At 43.0% G+C, this 21,068-nt stretch overlaps 1 protein-coding gene across 2 annotated transcripts in view; it reads left to right on the top strand.

Annotated features, from left to right (window-relative positions):
- rbms3 (RNA binding motif, single stranded interacting protein) overlaps window positions 1-21,068 on the top strand; it is a 320,758-nt gene that overhangs the window by 64,412 nt on the left and 235,278 nt on the right. The window lies entirely within an intron of this gene.

The following is a 21,068-nucleotide window of genomic DNA, read 5'->3' as shown; positions in this document are numbered from 1 at the left end:
CCCCCCCCCCCCCTTCCTCTGCTTTATCTCTTCCTTTCACTCTCTCTCTCTCTCTCCTCTGCAACTTAATTTGTTTTCCTTTCATCCGTCTTCTGCATCGACAGTGCATTGAAAGACTAATTGAGGTAGAGACACTTTTGGACGGCTTCCCTCGTCATTATCCTTGGAATTAATTGCTGCTCTGCAATCCGTTTGATTTGACTTTATTGGTGCGATCTGGTTTTCTAATGTAACGTTGAGGGTGTGACTGGAACTCGGGCGTAAGCCAAATTGAGGGGATTTTATTAGCGTCATGTTGCTGTCACAGTCAAAGAGCTGGAAACAAAGATTTGGCAGGTTTTTATATCTTTGTATTTCATCCTGTAATAAATAAATTTACAAGGCTTCACACCAAATCTTTCTCCCATTCTCTCGTATTTTCCATTACGGCACTCTGATGTTCTCTCATAGCACATACGCACCACTTGAATTCCCCGCTGCCTCCTTTGCTAACATGTTGAGACTCCCCTGCAGCGCTCGCCTGAAACGAGTGAAGAAATTGGATTGGATTTAGATATGATAATCATCACAGTAGGTTTTCCTGCATGCACACGGCATTTCTTTTATGTTGTTCCTGTGATATCGAGGTACACATTCATGCAGACCAAGGCAGGGATATTTTTGTCACTGTTTCTACTCGTTATAACTCCTGTCATCGTTTTCCAACGCCACCATCTGAGGCTTTTTAACTTGGTGTGCACAAACAGGAAGCAAAAACAGGACATTCCACAAGACAGACATAAACGCTGTGGTTCTAATTGTGGTGTGTCTCTGTCACATGTTTTTTTTTATTTCTGGGGAACATCACAGTCCTTTCTGTTCTTCACTACCACACCCCCGAGGAAGCACAGTCATCACGATCAACATCCAAACACAGGACACACAAGTGTGTGAATAATTTTCCTGCTTTTGACATAACTGGGCTGTTTTTCTCCAGAAGATGAAACAACAAGAAGCCACTTAGGTCCTCCTCTGACTCAGCATGGCTGTCCTAGTGGCAAACAAATGTATCTCTAGGCTAAGAAATACTCGTTTGTAGTCTCACGAGACAAACAGCAACAGTGTTATTGAGTGCTGGATGACTGGTAAGTGTTAAGTTCATGCTTGCTGCTAGAAAACAGTTTAGAACTTTGACTTGGTTGAATAAAGTTTAAAGCAGTCAGCATCAGTCTGCCGCTGCACTGCTACGGCACTGATACTTATACCAACAGCTCTCTGCTCACTCTTATTCTGCTGCTATGTCTACTGCCACACTGCTCAACTGAAAGACTTGATGCGACGTCTTCTGCTGTGCTTGTTACATTTCAAGAAGTCCCACCTTCACTGGAGCAAGCATCCTCAGGATCTGGATGTACCTTCCTCATGGGGAAGTCATTATTGTCACTCCCCTGCTGTGCTGAGCCTGGTGTTTTCTTGTGTGCAGTGACAAGCCCCGGCTCCAAAGATCAACACTGTACATATTCTACATTCACATTCAGTAATAATCTCTCACATTCAAGTTGGCAGGCTGAATTGAGGAAAATATTTTGTGGAAAGAAAAGGTAATAAAAGCTATTGGAAAACTTAAGTCACTTATGGTCATGAGCTTTGGATAGTGACCGAAAGAATGAGATACAAGCAGCAGAAATGAGTGTCCTCCGCAGGGTGGCTGGGCTCAGCCTTGGAGATAGCGTAAGGAGCTCAGACATCCGGAGGGAACTCGGAGTACAGCCGCTACTCCTTCGCATCAAAAGGAGCCAGCTGAGGTGGTCCGGGCATCTGATTAGGATGCCTCCTGGGCGTGTTCCAGTGGAGGTTTTCCGGGCCCGTCCAACTGGGAGGAGACCCTGGGGTAGACCCAGAGCCCGCTGGAGGGATTATAAATCCCACCTGGCTTGGGAACACCTCTGGATCCCCAAGAAGGGGCTGGAAAATGTTGCTAGGGAGAGGGACGTCTGGGCTAACTTGCTCAACCTGATGCCGCAGCGACCCGACCCTGGATAAGCCTAAGGAAATGGATGGATGGATGTAACTGACTCTACAGTATCACATAGGCAGAAATAGAACATTTGAAACTGTTTTTATTGTGGTGAACTTTGTGGTCACTTTGCTTGAGTGTAATGGTCAGCATTGGAAATGAAACAAAAAAAAGGGTACTCAAAGGGGTTCCCATCTTAGCAGCTACTATGTAGTCCAACCTACGTAGTCTGAAGAATATATGCATGGTTACCATTCACAATGGGCTGGTCTGCACCACTGTTTGTTATACCCTTTATAGTCAGAGACATTCCAAGGAAATACACATTGGGTGTATCTCAAATCCGGCAGACAAATCCTGCAGACAAGTCCAGCAAAAAAAATTCCTGAATAGATTTAAAACAGACAACACAGACAGTCTGGAAACAATGCTGGATTCATCACAGACACACCTCTGTTGTTGTCCTGTGTGTGTTTTTACTTTTTTTGAGAAGTGATAGACCACATTTTACACACAGTTTACCCGCTAAACTGGTCTCGGTTACATACCACTACAGGGTCGTCAAACGCTTGCCCTCATCTCGACCCTCTACCTTCAAACCACAGCAGAGTCCTCTGCCTTTACTGGCCTGTTTTCATGGGACAGCGGGGACGGTTGTTTTCTTTCAGCCGTTTTCATTTGGTCCCTGCAGAAAGCAATTTCTTCCCCATGATCATTGCTTTCCTCCGGGTCAGTTGCAAGTCCCTACTTTAGCCTCAATGGGGATTCACAGTGCCTAGAGATGGCTAAACCAGTAACTAAAAGCAAACAAAGGCATCGTTCCAACCTTTGGGACTGCATCTCATATGCAACACATGCTGTATACAATTGGAAATCCCCACACTTCGCAAACAAACTAAAGCAGACGCCCTCCCAATATACAATACAGCTTTTATTGCCTTCCTAAATGCTATTGTAATTTGAGGCAGATTAGATGCAAAGAACGCCCAACAGAAGGGGAAGAAAAACAGAACTGATAGCTCAGCATGTGTCTGTCCTCTCGGCTGAGAGAGGTGAGTAAATAAAGGGAAAAAGAAAAGCAAGCAAGGATCCAGCAGAGATCAAGAAGCTTTGCCTCCAGTGGGTTTGTAATTATAATGGAAGCGGATACATTTCCACTCTTAATATGGTGGGATGAAGATCCCTCGAGGGGGGAAGACGGTATGACAAAAAAAAAAGCGGCGCAGAAAGTCATGTAGAAGTCAGGAGATGTGACTAGAAAGAGAGTCAAAGGGAGAGATCGTGTTATTTCCTGAATATGCAATCCTAACTCCCACAAAATACTTTTATATACAATGGATTTCCGCTCCCAAATATGTTTTTGTGGGAACATAATTACTGCCTGGATTACGTTCACTGGGAATGTGTTTTCCATTCTTTGCAGACTTCGCCAAATACTTTGGTTTGTGACCAAAAATGGTAACATTTCCATCAGCCTTACCTGTTCAGTCCCAGTCAGCAAACATGTGTTTGACATGGTAAACACTACCTGTTAATTTAGACAGAGATGAAGACTGCAAAAACAGAAGGGACGAGGTGGGAGAGAAAGATGCAGAGGAACAGACTCATGCACTGTGCCGACATCAAACCTCTCTCCCCTCTGTGTACTGTTAACCAAACAGGTTAGATAACAGCCGTGGTGAGTGGACCAGCCTTCAGGTACTTTACCGTAATAAAACCTGACAAGCTAATGATTGCACACAGTGTTACTGGATTCCTTAGTTAAAGCCACATGGGCTGCAAACACTCCTACAGCCTAAGCCTCACGTTATGGATTTCCTGGTCTATGGAGAATTGATCTTAAGCACAATGGCAAAGAAAGGGAAACGTTCTGTGTAGGTGCTTTCCACTAATTGGTGCGACAGAACCCATTTATGGGTGATAGCAATAATGCTAGACATACAACGGCAGGTAAAGTGTAGACATTGTAAAGTGAATTTCCACTCTGCTGGTGGAGGGTTGCTCTTGGGATATCTGATATGCAGCTTCTAGCGTTCATCCCCTCCGTCTCCCTCTCTTTCTTTTTTCATCAACTTTGTTAGAGAGCACTAACACTGCTTCAAATTCCCTGCCCAAATACTCCTTTCCATTGGAATTTGCAAAGCTGTACTTGATGGACACCTGATCCTCATTTTTGAGCTCAAGAGCTCAGACAAATCAAATCGGATGATGACAGGGGTGATCGTTGGCTCGCAGTTTGCCTTCTGCAATGCTTCTTAGCTTGACTGCAAAGAGGTAGTGAAGGAGGTAATGCTCTCTACCAAACCCATTTTGAGATGCTTTAAAGCAAGTGGTTTACCTTTGTGATTCTTCCATGTGTGTGACAACCACTGACCCCTTGGTTTGCCAAATGCCTTGGGGCCTCAAATTCAGCATCCTGGCAGCTGCCATATTGGTTTTCTTGAGCCAGAAGTTATTATATTGCGCTAGAAAGGAGCGAGACGAACATAAAGTTATCAAACATGTACAGTCTACACCCATCGCCAATTTATTCATTCATAAAATGGGGCCTAATGGGGATTTACTTGCCTTTGGAGCCAGCCTCGAGTGGCCCCTGGAGGTACTGCAGTTTTTGCACTTCCGCTTCCAAGGCACTGATGTTGCAGCTTGGTGACTACACAAACCAGTACGAGCATGTGTTCTTAGTCAACTTTATTTGCTTGTATAAACACATTTTTGTGTGTGACCCCTGAGCTGTTTCATTTCTGATGGTGTGCCTCCTCTTTCAACAGATTATCTCCAAAGTGCTTAATATCCAGATGTTTCCGACATTGCTTCAATCGTCTCGGTCTGCTCGGCCCAGATACCGCTCATGTGTTTGATAGTGTTTCATTATTTTGCATGTCAGGTTTGCTTTGGAGTCCTAGGCCTTGTGTTTGTCTTGGCCTTATTGAACTATTTAACTTGCATACTGGGAGAAATTGCAAAACTAGTGAGGTCTTCTTAAGCTAATTGCATCCATGAAGTGCTCTTACAACCGAGTTAATCAGAACACATGCAGATGTAAGAGTGTGTGTTTCAAATAAAAGGAATCCATTGGTCCTTTGTCTTCTTGTGACATGATATATTTGGAAACACTAGGGAGGATTTCTGAACTCAAGGGCCGGTCCGCATTGCGTCTATGTACTGCTGCAGAGTTCATTTCTCTTCATAACATGCAGACACACACACCTACACATGTGCTGCAGAGGACAAAGCTAGCTTTCCTCTCCCATGAAATAACAAACACTCCTCTGCTGGGGGAACCGGTGCAACAGCTATTGGCTTGGCGATCATCTCCATATCTTATCTTCTGTATGGGGAATTCTCATCTTATCGGGCACAGATAACAGGACACATTTTTCCCCTAATGAAAACATGTGAGTGTTTTTTTTAATCTGGGGGACATGGACATCTACCCTGAACCCCTTCAAATGAATCTGGAGGTGTCACCCAAACAAATTCGGGGTTGCTACCTCATTAGACTTGCCAGGCACGCTCTGGCCAATCTTTCAGTCAATACATACCTGCTTGTACGGATTTACGCCACAGCTCAAGATTCACAAGGTCTCTTAAAACTCAGAGAAGAGATAGAAAGAAACATCAGAGAGAGGAATTGACAGAAAGTGGGAAAGACAAATGAAGAATCCCTGATTGCAAAGTGCAGCCGTGTTAGGAGTTCTACTCAACCAATTATTGGGCTGTTGCTTGTTTATTTTTGATAAAGAAAAGGACATTTAAGACACCAAGTTGTCATCATCTTGGTCTGTTAATCTGGTGTAGGTGTGTCAACATAAATCCCACCAACTCACCTTCTCATCAGTCTCTCCATGTGAGGCCCGATCTCTGGCACAACCCTTGGTGTTGTGATTAGCTTAATTAGCCATAACTCACAGACACCCATTTATACAGGCTGACAGATGACACAGTCATTTAGCTGAATGAATGGCCTGCCTTCTGGCAGCGGGTAAGGACGCGTCCGCTGGCTCATGGCCTGGACAGGGCAGTCGAGTTCAAGCTAGTTATCTGTGGAATCGTACAGGAAAAGAAAACACTTGGAGTATGAAGGCGAAAGTTGGTTTGAGACTTGAGAGGGGCCAAAAAAAAAAGATAGCTCTAACAATTTTAAAAGTGACAGTTTATCTTTTTCTGTGCATTCTTGGAAGAAATATCCCATCCAAGAGAAGATCAGATGAAAAAATGAATTCCTGATAGCCGATGCAGCAGATGCCGATGTATACTGTACACGACAAAGTCCATCAGCTCACATTCTAGTGTCTGAGTCTCTTTCATCAGCCCTTGAATGAAGCGCATTGCTCATTCCCCAAATACTGCAATGATTCATCTTCGCCATGAGCTAGAATGGGCTTTGTCTCAGTAATTAATTTAGCTCTCGGGACAGCAGTTGGAATGAGTCGTGTCTTCGAGGCCTAATTAAAAGAAGATTGTCAAACATATTCTAGGTCACACTGCAGAATCTCCAACCATTTAGGAGGAATTTTCAGGCACCGCCGACTCGTCCACCGCGGACCATTTTGCTGGCTGATAGAGTGTGGGTTACAAAGAGAAAAACAAACGCTTTTATTTGCTTTGTTGATTTCTTCAGGCGCTGCTTGAAAAATGAGACACTTGATGTTTTGTTTATTATCCGCTGCTTGAGTCAATATCTCAATCCACTTATGGCCTTGTGCCCCGCATGTCTTTTTTTTATTTTGTCTGTCTGAGGATGGTTTATTTGAAGTTGCGCAGAAATTTCATGATTCCGTTTTGTGGAAAATAGCCACACAATTAACTTCCTGCACTTGGCTTAATGAGAATGTAAGTGTGGATGAATACGACGGGGGTTAGGATCACTTTCTCTTTGAAAAAAAAACAGACAGAAACACAGATATTGGCACCGTATTCATCATAACATATCAGCTGGAGTGCTCACTTTATTGAAGCAATCACACCGACAGACTGACAGACAGGAAGTCCCTATCTTATCTGTCCTCATAATGAGAATCAATGACTTTAGTTACAGACACAAAATGGCCCTAAGAGTTAACACACACACACACACACACACAGGTTCTGAACAATTAAGCGCGAGCTGTCGGGCTTAGTGCCTGGGTCCATTGTAAGCGCTTTAAACCTGTTAGACTGTGACAGACCATTAAAAGGCTGCCAAGGCTTCCTTAATTTGCTTCAACAGTGAAGCACACTGAGGCAGAGTGACTGAGTGCTGTGAGTGCGTCTCTGTGTACCAATGTGCATTTACTTCCTATGACATTCCTTAGCTCACCCTCCCCCTCCTCGGACAATCCCCACCATCTCCACAGCATCGCCTACGCGCACACACACAGTTTGACAGCATCAACGCCAACTGGAATATATACCTCCATTTTTGTCTTGGAATTATCCTATAATGACCAGTTTCTGTTTATTTACGCAAATGCATCAAACCATTAAAACTCCTGCCAGCACTAATGTGTTTTCTGAGTCGGTGTGTGCTGTAAATTGTTCGGAGCACGATGTAAACAGCGGTAATTATCTGTACATTGGAAGGGAATGCTACTGTAAATTAAAGCTGAAATCTCCTGTGTTTGTCAGCTTATATTGTTTACATATATTCATAACTATTGTGCGCCATTGCTAAACACAGGACCGTCACATTTCTCATGATTGTGCTCTCAAATCTTGGTTTAGAAATGTTGATCCATTTTTGAGGATACACCTGTCCTCTTTGGCAGTGCGAGTGGAATCTGAAAAAAACTGTGAGGGAAGTGGAAATTACATGTTTCACACTGTCTTTGTATTTTCACACATTCAAATCAACAGCATAAGCCCAGTACATCACACCTTTGTAACTGGTGTATTTTCCAGATTTTTGCCGTGTTGATTCACATAAATAAGTCCTTTTCCGCTGGATAGTCAACTGCCATCTTGGCTCAAATGCAAACAACAAAAGTAGAAGAGGAGGAGGCAGTTTTCATACAAATAAAAGACCCAGCTCCAAGTGTTAAAAAAAAATGGATTTCCTTTTAGATCCTTTTCAGCTCGCTTGATTCAAACTAAACTCACATGGTCATGATGACAAAGCACTTCCCAGTACATCAGTCGAGTCACAGGGAAGCATTGTGTATTTGACACTACTGAATGATTGCTTTTTTGGGGCGGATGTTTCACCTAGCAGGCATTTCCTGTCGTGACCCAGAGCGTGGTGTTCTCCACCATTAGGAATAAAAACCCTGGGCCGCAGGATCCCGAGCGCCAGACCACAGGAATATCCAGAATCTGACAGCCTCCGCATGTTTCATTTCCTATTTCACAAGAGCGGGGCGGTCCATGCAAATTCTTGGCTGTGGTATGCCACCAGACTTCATTTAGCAGCGGTTGGTGGTTGATATTAGATGTTGGACCCAGTGGGAGATGTTGGAGGCTGGATTAGAAAGGGTGCTGGCAGATCTTACAGGGATTTAAACGGGTGTCGTGCCTTGTTCAAATCATGCGCACTGTCATATTTACATGTCGTTGCGGGCTTTGTGCTGTTGCTCGGGCCACGTTTGATGGCAAATTCGGAGCGTCTCATCTGTGAAATCGCTCTTCAGCAAATCAGTTTGCACCTGTTACTTTCAGTTCAGGTGATTAGTCAATGACAGGGCGAGCCAGGGGAACATAAATCACACATCCTGAGCTGTAGATGTGACCTTAATTCACAATGTTTCACTCTGATCATGCCCCGGTTTGCAGCCACACATGCAGACACACTAACACACAATCGCAGACATTGACATCCGTGCACAGATGGGTTTTCGTATATGGCTGCCCGGGGCTGTAGTTTTGGCTTTAAAAACACCCATAACATCTGTAAAGCATTACGGCTGATTATACTGGTCCTTCAGCGCAATCATGCAATATGGGCATGAGAGATGGCTGAACATGAAGCGTATGGGAAAGAGGGAGACGATGAGGCCTCGGATATTCTGACCAAAGCGTGAGGCCCTTGGCTACATACACACAGGAACCCACCCTAACACATGAATTTCTCAGAATCAGACTTTATTATTTATATACTACAGAGAACCTTACATGAATTCCTTAACCCATAGCTCTATCCATTATATACAAGCCAGATGAATTTCATGAATGGATCACACAGCCTGACTCTTCTGGTTTAACAGGCTGTGATGTGAAACATTCATTGCGAACATCATGTTACGCAGAATCAAAGAGCAAACGCTTCTCTCCAGACTAACTTGGATTCCAGCAAAAGCAGTGATTTGCTCTAAAAGATGAAGAACTCCTTTTACTGGTGTTAGCCACATTAGTCCACTTTGCTTACAATGCACTCTGGAGACATCCCTGTAAGTGGCTGTAGCTATTAAATGTTCTTAGAATGGAAGAAAGCTATATTATGTTCATTTGTTTTCATGAATGCTATCTACACATTTCCTCTCAAATTTATCAGTTGCATTATCTTGTTTTACTGTATCAGAGTGCCACATATTAAAGGTTTATCTCTGTGTTTACTGTTGTGTAGAAGTGTTTTTCCTCACTAGCTTTGAGGGGGAACATGGGAGTAACACATTAGCTGGGTTTACTCTGATTATTATTGGTTTAAAAGCCCCAAAATTTCAATTGGTTGCAAAAGGATGGTTTTAACCTTTTCAGAAACTGATCAAATGAAAAATTGTGCCACATAAGCGAATTCTGCGCATGCCCTCTGTCTTGGCGTACATGCGTGGTGATGTACGTTTCACAAGATGACGGCATCCAAGTTAAACTGGACAACCTTGGATTCAAACAGTAAGAGACCTTAATATTATTGGACAACTATATACGGCTGATACGTTGAAGGCTGACGTTGATGGCTGACGTTGATGGCTAACATTGAAGGCTACAGTGGCAGTCAAACTCCAGGCCACCACATCAAGGACATCATGATTTAACCACTAAGCTAAACCGGAACCTTAGTAAGACAATAATTAACAGTATAGTAAAATGTCAAAAAATACCAAGCCATAAGAAGACCTGCAAATCACAAACCAATATGGCTCCAGCAATCATTAGAAACAAAGAACAAATTTCGACTCGTCTTCACATGCGGGCCTTGCTGCATAACCAGTTGTGTTGCCAACTCTTATTTTCCTGCTATGACTTTAAAAATATCAGCTGTAAATAATGTTTCACCCTTATTATCTATCCCAAAATCTCATGAGGGGAGTTTCCACTATCAACATCCCTCTGGCACCATCCTTAAACCACAAAAAATAAGGACCAATGTCATCCAAATCATCTGTTGAGAACCAGACATTACATGCGTGACCCACAAAGGAAGAAGGATCTAGCTAAAAACAGTTTAATGAGCTTTGCTGAATCAGTTGCTCGTATGGCAGCCATAAACCTTTAGTCTTACTATCTTTAGTCTCAGAATCAATACACCACTTTCTTGATTTTGATTCAGGTTTTGCTGCTGACCTAAGCTAGGGGGGTATTTTTGAATTTTTTTAACTGGGTTGTTTTTTTAAAAATTCCATTGTGTGTGTTTTGGCAGCAGCAAATCAGAGCTTGAGCAAGTCTTTTAGAGGAAAGAGCTTGATGGTTCACTTCTCGGTTGCCTCTGTTGAGCCACATAGAGACAAACAAAGTAAAGGCATGTGTTATTGCACTTTAATTGACAAAGACCACAAAATATCTGGCCCATAGTATTGATAAGCTATCCCTTCACCTGTACCAAAGTGTCATTTGATATTTTTGCTTTCTATTGCCCTTCCTCTAACTGTATCACACCCTAATTGAAAGACACAACCAGTGTATAACCCTCTCCACGCATTCCACCTCTCCCAGCATTCAACCTTGGTTGCGTGAAAGGTGGTGGGTTTGTTGGAGCCGCTTTGCTCCATTTAGTTGGTGCACTTTGATGACTTCAGTACTACTAATTATAGAGGCGCCACCAAGGAGGCAATCTCAAAGTGCATCACCCTGAAAGTCTTACACACAGATATCTAAATGTTACCCAGTGGAGTTGCACCATAAAGTGAATGTTCTTAATCATCTATTATGTGCTTTCTAGTACCTCTGTGCCATCTGGCAGTATTACACCATTGAAATCCCATAATAGTGTTCCGAAGAATGTACCGCATGTCAGAGATATGCTGCTCATTTTGAGTAGCACTATAATGTATGTAAAGCATGCCAAGTATGCTCAAAGGTACTGACCTGATAAAGACATATACAGCATACATTAATACTGCAACAGTCATTAATTATGCATTAGTTCCACCATTTAATGTTAAACTGACAGACTCCTATTGACCGTTGAGTTGTTCAGATACCAACCACTGCTACTTAGGCAGTATCCGCAATGCCTCTGATACTGCCTAAATTGCAGTATCGGGTATCGTCAGGTAGGCCGGTCAGTGCAACCATTTGATACCATAATATACACCAATCAGCCATAACATTAGGACCACTGACAGGTCGAGTGAATAACATTGATTATCTCGTCTGAATGGCACCTGTCAATGGGTGGGATATGTCAGGCAGCAAGTGAACATTTTGTCCTTGAAATTGTTGGAAGAAGGAAAGTTTGGCAAGCATAAGGAGTGAACCTTGGGTCCATCCATTCATGTGGATGTTACTTTGACACCTAACCACCTACCTAAACATTGCTGCAGACCAACTACACCCCTTCATGGAAACGGTATTCCCTAATGGCAGTGGCCTCTTTCAGCTGGATAATGCGCCCTACCACACTGCAACAAAAGCGTTTGAGGAATATGACGAGTTCAAGGTGTTGACTCGGCCTCCAAATTCCTCAGATCTCAAACGAGGGTCTGTGGGATGTGCTGGACAAACAAGTCCGAACCATGACGGCCCCACCTCGCAATTGACAGGATTTGCTGCTAACGTCTTGGTGCCTGATACCTCAGCACATCTTCAAGGGTCTAGTGGCCTCGACGGGTCAGGGCTGTTTTGGTGACCAAAGGGAGACCTGCACAATATTAGGCAGGTGGGCATAATGTTATGGCTGATCCGTGTATTTGCCCCCCCGAAATTTCAATTTGTTTCTTGTTCTCCGAAATACAAGCTGACGAAGCAATCGTAACTATCCTGGTAGCCACCAGCAAATACTGTTTTGGAGCGGCAAAGAACAATTATTTTTTATCTCACTGGTTAGGGACTCAAACCTTGGCATCGGAATCAATATCTGGAAGGAAAAAATGGTATCTAAATTCTACTGGCCTTTTGGAAAACCATTGATTCATCAATGCAAAATCAAGGTAAGTTCCTCTCGGTATTAATTGACATTTGACGGACAAATTTTGGTCTTTAACTTCTGATTTGCAATAACAATTTTTGGTCTTTAAGGGGCAGTGAAAATACTCATATTATAACCTTTAGATGTGTTTTCCAAGAGCATTCTTTAGATTTGATTTGGAGTGATTTTTCTTACCACCTGACCAATATAAGTCCATGATCTATGCTGTTTTAGCTCTGTTGTTGTTCTCCTCCAACTTCTAGGCGAAAACGGTGGCTTTTCTTGCCTCATATTCATCTGCTAATCGCCATTTTTCACGATTGTCATTCATTTTGTCATGGGCAGGTAGCACGCGTAGGGTTTTTTTTTGGAGCCTCTTCTCAGAAAAGCGCCGTAAAGGTTGAAGCCGTGCGATAAGGGCATTAAGAACGAACCAAAATGGCGAAATTGTCGCTTCAATGGTAAATTGTCTTTAGGAATTAGCTGCTGCAGTAGTTGAATGAGTGAACTATAATGCAGCAGGAAAAAAATCCTAGTGGTTGCCTTCACTTTTTCACTGTGTTACACAAACGCCGATCAGAATGTCAATTACGACCTGCAATTCAACACCTCGGTGTGTTTTTCCGTTATGTTAAAACAAATGCATGAGCAAAACGTCTCGTCTATTAATTCCATGTTATTCTGTCCTGAAGCCTCTCTCCTCGGCTCTCTCTCTCTCTGTTTTCTTTGTCTCCTGGGCTTCATGCTTTGCATGCAGAGGATGAGACACCGGGGGAGGTTAAGAGAGGAGCTGGAATGGAGTTCTGCTCCATTTACCACCCTGAAATATTCCTCTTAGAACGACACACTCTGTTTTCTCTCTCTCCTTACTCTCTGCACTGTTTCTCTCTGCCCGTCCCCTCCCTCTCACTCCTCATCTCGCTGTGACATGTGGTCATTTCACTTCATTCCAGGATGACTTAGCAGTGCTTTAAAACACTGCTGCTGTCCTCCCATCCCATCTTAGTCAATTGCAGGCAGCGTTTGGCTCCATAGGCGTGTACGGATCTCTTCCTGCTCGCCATAACTCTTTCCCCAATCTGTAATCTCTATCAGCTGTGGGCAGAGCCTTCAGCACCTTTCTCCATTACTATTCAACTCTTCCACCAGCGTCCCTTTGACATCCCTGCCAATGGACACCTTCAAACACACCATAAAGTATACACGTGTCTCCTTGCGGCGTTAATGCTCGAGATCTTTTGTTCAAAACTGTCAAACGCGTCTTATTTTCCTGTGTTTCAGCATCCTCAAAAAGACAGAAATAAGTAGCACACTGTCGCGCTGACAAGAATGAATGACTTAGCACTTAGATCTATTTAGGGCATTAACACAATGAATAAAACAAAATGCGCATGATACACTCTGAGTGCTGTGATGAAGCTTTGATAGGCCTCTTTCCATCGCTCTGCAGCGCGAGTTCTGAGTCATTTTCGCCTTTTTCTGTGGGGTCTGCTGCCTTTTCCATGCTCCAAACAATGTGGATTTTGAATACTTTGGCTTTAGCACGTCCACATGGGAAATATCTATTGTTTGAACCCACACTCTCTATGCCTTTGCAGCACTTAATTCCTTATTATAGAGAGATTTCCTTGGCTTCATCTTGCTCGTCTTCATGGGTGTAGCTCTGCTGTCCTTGGCAGTGAGATTCTAGCTGGTTCACAGAAGGACATCGCTTTCTCTCAGTTGCAGTTGTTATATTAAGGTTAGCACGAGGCCGCACAGGAAGCCTGATCTTTGAGCTCCGCTGAAGTGTTTTCACCTGCGGTGTCAGAATAACCTTGACCCTCCTGTGATCACAGAGGTTTCTCTCAGACGTTTGGCTTTACTTACTGTTTTCACACAGAGAAAATTGACACATACAGTACGCTCACCTGTGCTCACGCCAGCGCACACACAGCAATGCCACAGCTGTACTTACACACCTAAGATTAAACCACTGTAATCCTTTATCCACAGTGGCCTTCTAACTATATCATTTACAATCTTATATACTTGATGAAAAGCTTCTAACAAGAATAATCATTTGTTTCATTCTAAATTTGAACTATTGTCATTTCTGTTAACTTTCTAATTGGTTTGAATTGGTCTTGGTTTATACTCGGATACTCTCATTGTACTCATTTAAAAGCCGAAATACCCCTGAGACAGGCGCTGCCATCTTGCGCTGTTGAACTTTTTTGGAGCCAGAGACTACGCAGTAGAGATTGGCAGGTGGAGCCACGATAACAATGCCCCGCCCCTTCTGCTAACACACATTTAACTTCCTGAAAGGTTGGCGTCTTTAACAGCTTCTTTGTGTTGGTCTGAAGCCACAAATGTCTGTAGTGATTGTTTTAGTTACAGTTTCGCTCGCCTGTTCCTCCTCTACTCTGCTAATCCGGAACAGACTGGCTGCAGGAGCAGTATTTGTCAACAGAGCTGTCAATCATCCTTTTAACAGCATCAAATATCTAATTAGAAATAAACTTGTCAGAATAATGAACACTTGGACTTAAATCAGCATGATAAGAACTGACTATAATGGAAACATTTATTTGCCTTCAATTTTGATTTTATAGTTTGACTCATGTCCCATCTGTTAACATGGAGGAGGCGGGCTTTATGCCCTATACTGCAGCCGGTCAGCAGGGGGCGATAGAAATGTTTGGGCTTCACTTTTAGGGAGCTGTCACGTCGTCCATCTTTTTATACAGTCTATGCTATTAATGCAGTCATAGCAAGGCACACAGCAGCCATTTGCCTGTTCTCACCAAGTGTAAGCATTGTCGGCGGGTGTTGAATATCAACCACATGTTGATTGTTTTCAGCTGCGGCAATTCAGTGCAAGTGATCATCTTTTGTCAGTAGATGTTGAGCGTCTGCAGAGGGGGTTAAGTTCCACAGCAATAACACACTAGCTAAACCTACAGAGCTATCACTTAGCAATGCATTTATAGCTTTGAGAACAAATAGGCTCGAGCATCTCAGCTAACATTTCATATGCATGCTTAATGCTGACTATGATACAGATAGAAAACATTTAATAACTGGATACTTTCAGCTATCAGGGCTTCTGATTCTGACTCAATCATTCTATTGTAGACAAAAGCACACTGATTGTCTCAAGCGCCAAGTCAGTCAGGAAGATGTCAATCAAAATGTGACCGGCCACGCCCACACAGTCTTGAGAAATGGTCTAAACAGCAAAATGAGCTGGGTTTTTTTTTTTACGTTTTCTTATGTTCATTTCAGTCACAGTTTAGTGGATGCTTAAAGGGACCCTCTGTGTGATATCATTTAAGAGTTTTTACTATTTGATGCCAAATTTCCAGACACTTTAATTAGTATCCTAAACTCTACAGAAAAGGCAAAACACTGCTTTACACTTGCGCACACACACGCATGTAAAATCCACCCTGGATTTGGGCCTCTTTTCCCAGTACAACATCATTAGTAGCAGCTCTGATCTCTTCTCAGAATCCCGTTAATGAGGAAATGAGTCTGTCGGTATGACTCGTGTATACATTTCACATTTGGAACAAAGATCTAGTAAGCATGTACGCAATTTACCCTTTCAGTGGATTGCCTGTCCCTCACTGGGTGTAGTAAGGGGAGCTGTGAGTCATTTTTACTCATGCACGTCTGGTCTCATATTTCCTCCCCATTAGGCCTGCGTGGCTCTCCTCTGTGTTGTGATAGAGGCTAATGACTCACTGGAAATCTGCCTGGCGTTTATCAAATGTCTCGGTGCAGGGCCGGTGGTCTGGAGTCAGTCCGCCCTTTTTACGTTGTTATGAGGAATTAGATAAGCAAACAAACCCACGTGATGAGAGCATCGTATTTAAAGAAATAAAGATAGAGAGAGGCACTCTGCAATTACATCCCGACTACATCACTCTGCTCTTTGCACCGTGGAAAGTTATACTCTCAGAGGGAGTATGTGTTGGATTACCTCAGGCTGTCATCAGTTAGTGCTCTGATAACAATGTATAAAGAGATAGGTGGTGAACTTACACATGTAATGTAAACATAGGTCTTCACAGAGCTTAGAAACAGCGCTACATCTGTCAGTATGTGTACCTCCTGTATGTAGTAGGGACGGGTCATGATTTCCAAATATTCAAATAGTGATACATTTATAAAAAAAATCTAAAAGTTCCTGCTACTATTATCTCATCTTAAAAATATATTTTTTGAATGTTTTTACCGGCGCCTGATTGCAATGCGGTACTACCATCAGACGGTGGCTATAGCGCGTCTGAAAGCTGTTTGCTAACCACCATTAACTAACGAAAGAAGAAGAAAGAAGTAGCACCATTTGCCAGTAAAACGGGTTTGGCGCTGTGAGATTTGGAACCTGAGAAAAATGCAGAAACTTCTGCAGCCGTCAAAGAATTCTGTGCAGAACTCCTTCGAATAAAACAAACGAATATGAGGTTAAAATGCAAACTAAGCCAGGTGAAAGCAGCATGTTACAACAACTGTGCACAGTGAGTGAGAACAAAATAAAATCGACAAGTTGTGAAAAAGAAAATGTGTCTTTCTTTCTCCTTATGTCTGCACGCACAGAGGGCGGCTTCTCAGATTACAATGTTTTGGAAGAAAAATTGAATGGATGCCAGTTACATTACAAAGCAATTTTACAAAGCTCGACTATTTCAAAGAATCTGATTTGAATGTGACGCTACAGGTCCGGAAAAAATGAAGAGACCACTGCAACAATATGTCTTTCTCTGGTTCCACTATTTATAGGTTTGTGTTTGTGTAAAATGAACTTTTGTTTTATTGTAAACAACATGTCTCCCTTCTTCCAAATAAAAGATTCTCATGTAGGTCTTTAATTGGCAGAAAATGACGACTGGTTAAGATGCAAAAGAGATTTTTTTCAGACCTCGAATAATGCGAAGAAAACAAGTTCATGTTTAAACAACAGAATGCTAATGTTCGGAAGAGTTCACAAATCTATATTTGGTGGAATATCCTGGTTTTTAATTACAGCATAATGCATCTTGGAAGACTTTCACATGGCTGTTGGGTGACGTTATGCCACTGTTGGCGCAAAAATTCAAGCAGCTCGGCTTTGTTCGATGGCTTGTGACCATCCATCCTCGTCTTGATCACATTCAGGAGGTTTTCAATGGGGATCAGATCTGTATTGGGCCGGCAATGACATGTAGAGAGAGATGATGATTTAATTTGGAGTGGTCTCTTATTTTAGTTTCAGAGCTGTATGATTTAAAGAGACACTCCTTTGTTTTGCAAATTAAATTTTTTGTGACTAATTGAAAATCAATTGAAACCTTGTGGGCTCACTGAACTCTGAGGTTTGTAATCATATAATGAAGAAATTAAGGAAGCACGAAATCACAACAAAAGTTGTCATGACACTTTACATGAGCAGATCTAGACCTTGCGCCTGGATCCCACCATTGCTTTCCGTCTGCGCCGCGTTTCTGGTCTGTCAGACGTCGCGAGCCCTCGCCCACAGGAAGCGTGTCTGATCCGCAGCGCAGCGGAGCACTGGCCCAAGCAGGTAGATTCGCGAGATCACAAGATCACACGAGAATTCCGAAATCAATCTTTTTTTCAAGATTTCAGTGTGTTGTTATGAAAACGGAAAAAACGGGAGTCTGTACCAGTCTGTACATGGTGTTTTATTTTGAAATCACCAGATGTTGTGTGCTTTTCGTGTGTGACTTCCTGTTTGGAACAATCTGCACTGTTCAGCTTGAAGCGGCCTCCGTCAAAAACATACCCGGTGCGTATCTTTAGCGGAGCAGAGCGGAGAGCGCTTCTGGGACGCGCCCCGGAGCTGTGGAATCACGAGCATAGACTTCAATGGGCGCGATCGACTCCGGAGGTCGAGGTGCACATGGAACGCGCCGGAGACGGATCCTGTGGAATTTTAGGGTTACTCTTTAGAGACCCTACATTAATCTACCATTACAAAGCACTTGGCAACAAAGGCAAGGAAAAACTTCCTTTAGCTGGCAGAAACCAGACTCATTGGTGAACAGCCATCTGCTGCAACCGGATAATCCAATAGGTAATCATTCAATGGGAAATGAACTAGTTGTTGTGAACCCTCTTTTTTTCTGGCTGTGGTTTGTGGAGCTTTAATTTTGAGATTAAGTAAATCTGCCAAAATCTGTTTTTCTTGTAAAACTCAAACAGTTATTTGATTATCTCCTTTTATAAATGTGTTGATCTCAAATGTGGTATTAATGTCTCTAAGCATGCCTTCAGTTTAATTTGACCTTAATGGGGAAAAAATAGCATTCCAGCACTGTCATCTGTACTGAGCAGTCAGTGATCCAGTGTGGTATGATGATCAGTAGTTTTTAGAAACATCTGTTTATCAGTCTGCTCCTAACTGAAGTGATCATAAATATTCAGTCACGTTTCCTCAGATTGTTCTGAACTTTAGTCAGAGGATCTTTGCTCTAATCCACACTACAAGAAAAGTCTGAGATGCTTGATGGATGACGGTTTCTGTTCGGCAGCAATGTGATCATCAACCATGTCATACTTGGACTTGGTGGATGGTTCATCTTTCACTTAAAGATGAACAAAAAGCCCTGGGGAAGCTGGTTAGTCATGCTACATCAGTACGTCCGCATAAAACATGCAAGATGATCTTCTGCTGCTCGGGTATCTCCCTGCAGAGCCGCTGCCAAAAGCAGAGAGGGGTTTTTCCAGGAATACCAGGCCCTGCTGTTCCCTAGCTCTACTTCCCTCCTCTACCCCACCAAGCCCTCCTACTCCTCCTCGGCCATCACCCCTCCCCTGGCGCTGTGCCAGCCCTCCCTCGAATTCCACACATCTGATCATTTCTGGGAAACACCCATGAAAGGACTGTCCAGCAAACCACAGGACACAAAGTCTTTTGGTTTCTGCAGCAGCTTGAAGAAGTCCAGTCGTCCCTTTCTGGGACGGGGGTCAGGCAGCAGGGCAGAGTGGATGTAGACTTTCTAGGAATTCTTTTTGAGTGGGAACATTGTGTAACTCTTTACTGTTTTGTCTTAGGATGATGACGTAGGGTTCTTATTCATCTCACTTCTGTCAGGGCATGTGTCCACTGGCTGCATTTTATTTTTTGCACTGGCAGCGCCCATGACCTCAATTTCAAAGCTCTTCTCACAAGGGCTTACTGTTGCTAGGTTACGAAAGTTGTCTGGGGCACTCCCGCTTCCCTTGGTAGTGGATGGGAGTCTGTTTTAAATTGCTCTGTATGCTAAATATTCACATTTATTTAAGGAAATTTTAAAAAGAGAACATAAAAACAATGTACAGGACTCGTGTCCTGGCGTTAGCAGCAGCTCTAGAAGTAGCCCTGGAAATTGTACCGTTGAGTAAACGAAAGGATTAGCTTCTCCTCCACTAGTGTTGTTGACAAAGTTGATATCATAAATCCCACACCTCCTTGATTTTGTTTGGTCAGTGAGGGAAAAGACATTGACGAGCATGGTGGTCTTCCAAAAGTGGAACCATTTTCAACTGAGAGCGCTGTGAGCGTTGCACCAGAAAACGTCTGAAGCTGACAGAGTTTTTGCGCTTAGGACGCAGAGCGCAAAAAACGCCGCTAGTGGACACAGGCCCTTATTCTCTTTCCCCTTTCATAGAGGATCAGGCTGTAACAGTTGATAACAGGTTCCTTTGTTTCTCTTTGGAACACATCCTGATGAATGTTCATCTAATGTGAATATTTTTAAATAGTAGTCGTTTACTGCGGTGCAAACCTGCCAAATACAAATTCAACTGAGCTGGTGAAATCCGGCTAAATAAAAATGCCCTGAAACAAAGCTGTTACCATGCTAAAGTTTTCTTTTACCAGCCTTGTCTGATTCTTTTTGAGGGCAATTGTAACTACTTAACACCTTCAGGGGCATTATACACCCCCTCAGCTACACTCCTCTTTCTCTATTTTAAAAGTCCTGCGAATGACTCACTCATGCTCTCAATTTAGAAAGTGAATGGAGCATCAGAGGAAGACCTCGGAACAGAGGAGCAGCAGATGGCTTTGGCTTTGTTTTATGAAAGTGTTTGACGTACTCGGCTGCAGGGTATTAGCAGATATTTCTTAGTGCAGGTTTTTAAATATTTGAAGCAGCAGAGAGGAACAGTTTTAGCTTCATCTTGACAACTGTGGTTGTAAATCAACTGTGAAAAACACTGAATGCACTTTGAAATAGTCTCGCACTTAGTGTTCTGTTCTGGGTGTTAAGTGTGAAATAGGGAACAATGATGGTTGAAAAATCTAAATAGAAATCTTAAAATCTGCTAAGTACTCCTTTAATCTGTTGGGTTTTTTTGAGTGAAAATTTGTGTCAATTAAAAAATGAGGAGTCTTATACACTGATTGGCCATAATATTATGACCACCTGCCTAATATTGTGTAGGTCACCCTTCTGGGGCCACAACGTCCTCACCCATCGAGGCGTGGACTCCACTAGACCTCTGAAGGTGTGCTGAGGTATCTGGCACAAAGACGTTCGCAGCAGATCCTCTAAGTCCTGTAAGTTGCGAGGTGGAGCCTCTATGGATCGGACTTGTTTGTCCAGCACATCCCACAGATGCTCTATTGGATTGAGATCTGGGGTATTTGGAGGCCGAGTCAACACTTTGAACGCGTTGTGTTCCTCAAACCATTCCTGAAACATTGTTGCAGTGTGGCAGGGCGCATTATCCTGCTGAAAGAGGCCATTATGGAATACTGTTTCCATGAAGGGGTGTACTTGGTCTGCAATAATGTTAACGTAGTTGGTTCGTGTCAAAGTAACACTCATATGAATG

Source organism: Semicossyphus pulcher, unplaced genomic scaffold (genome assembly GCF_022749685.1).
Source record: "Semicossyphus pulcher isolate SPU_LCO1_2020_fin unplaced genomic scaffold, fSemPul1.0.p SCAF_5, whole genome shotgun sequence".
Lineage (NCBI taxonomy): Eukaryota > Metazoa > Chordata > Actinopteri > Labriformes > Labridae > Semicossyphus > Semicossyphus pulcher.
This window is presented reverse-complemented; position numbering and strand designations above follow the sequence as displayed.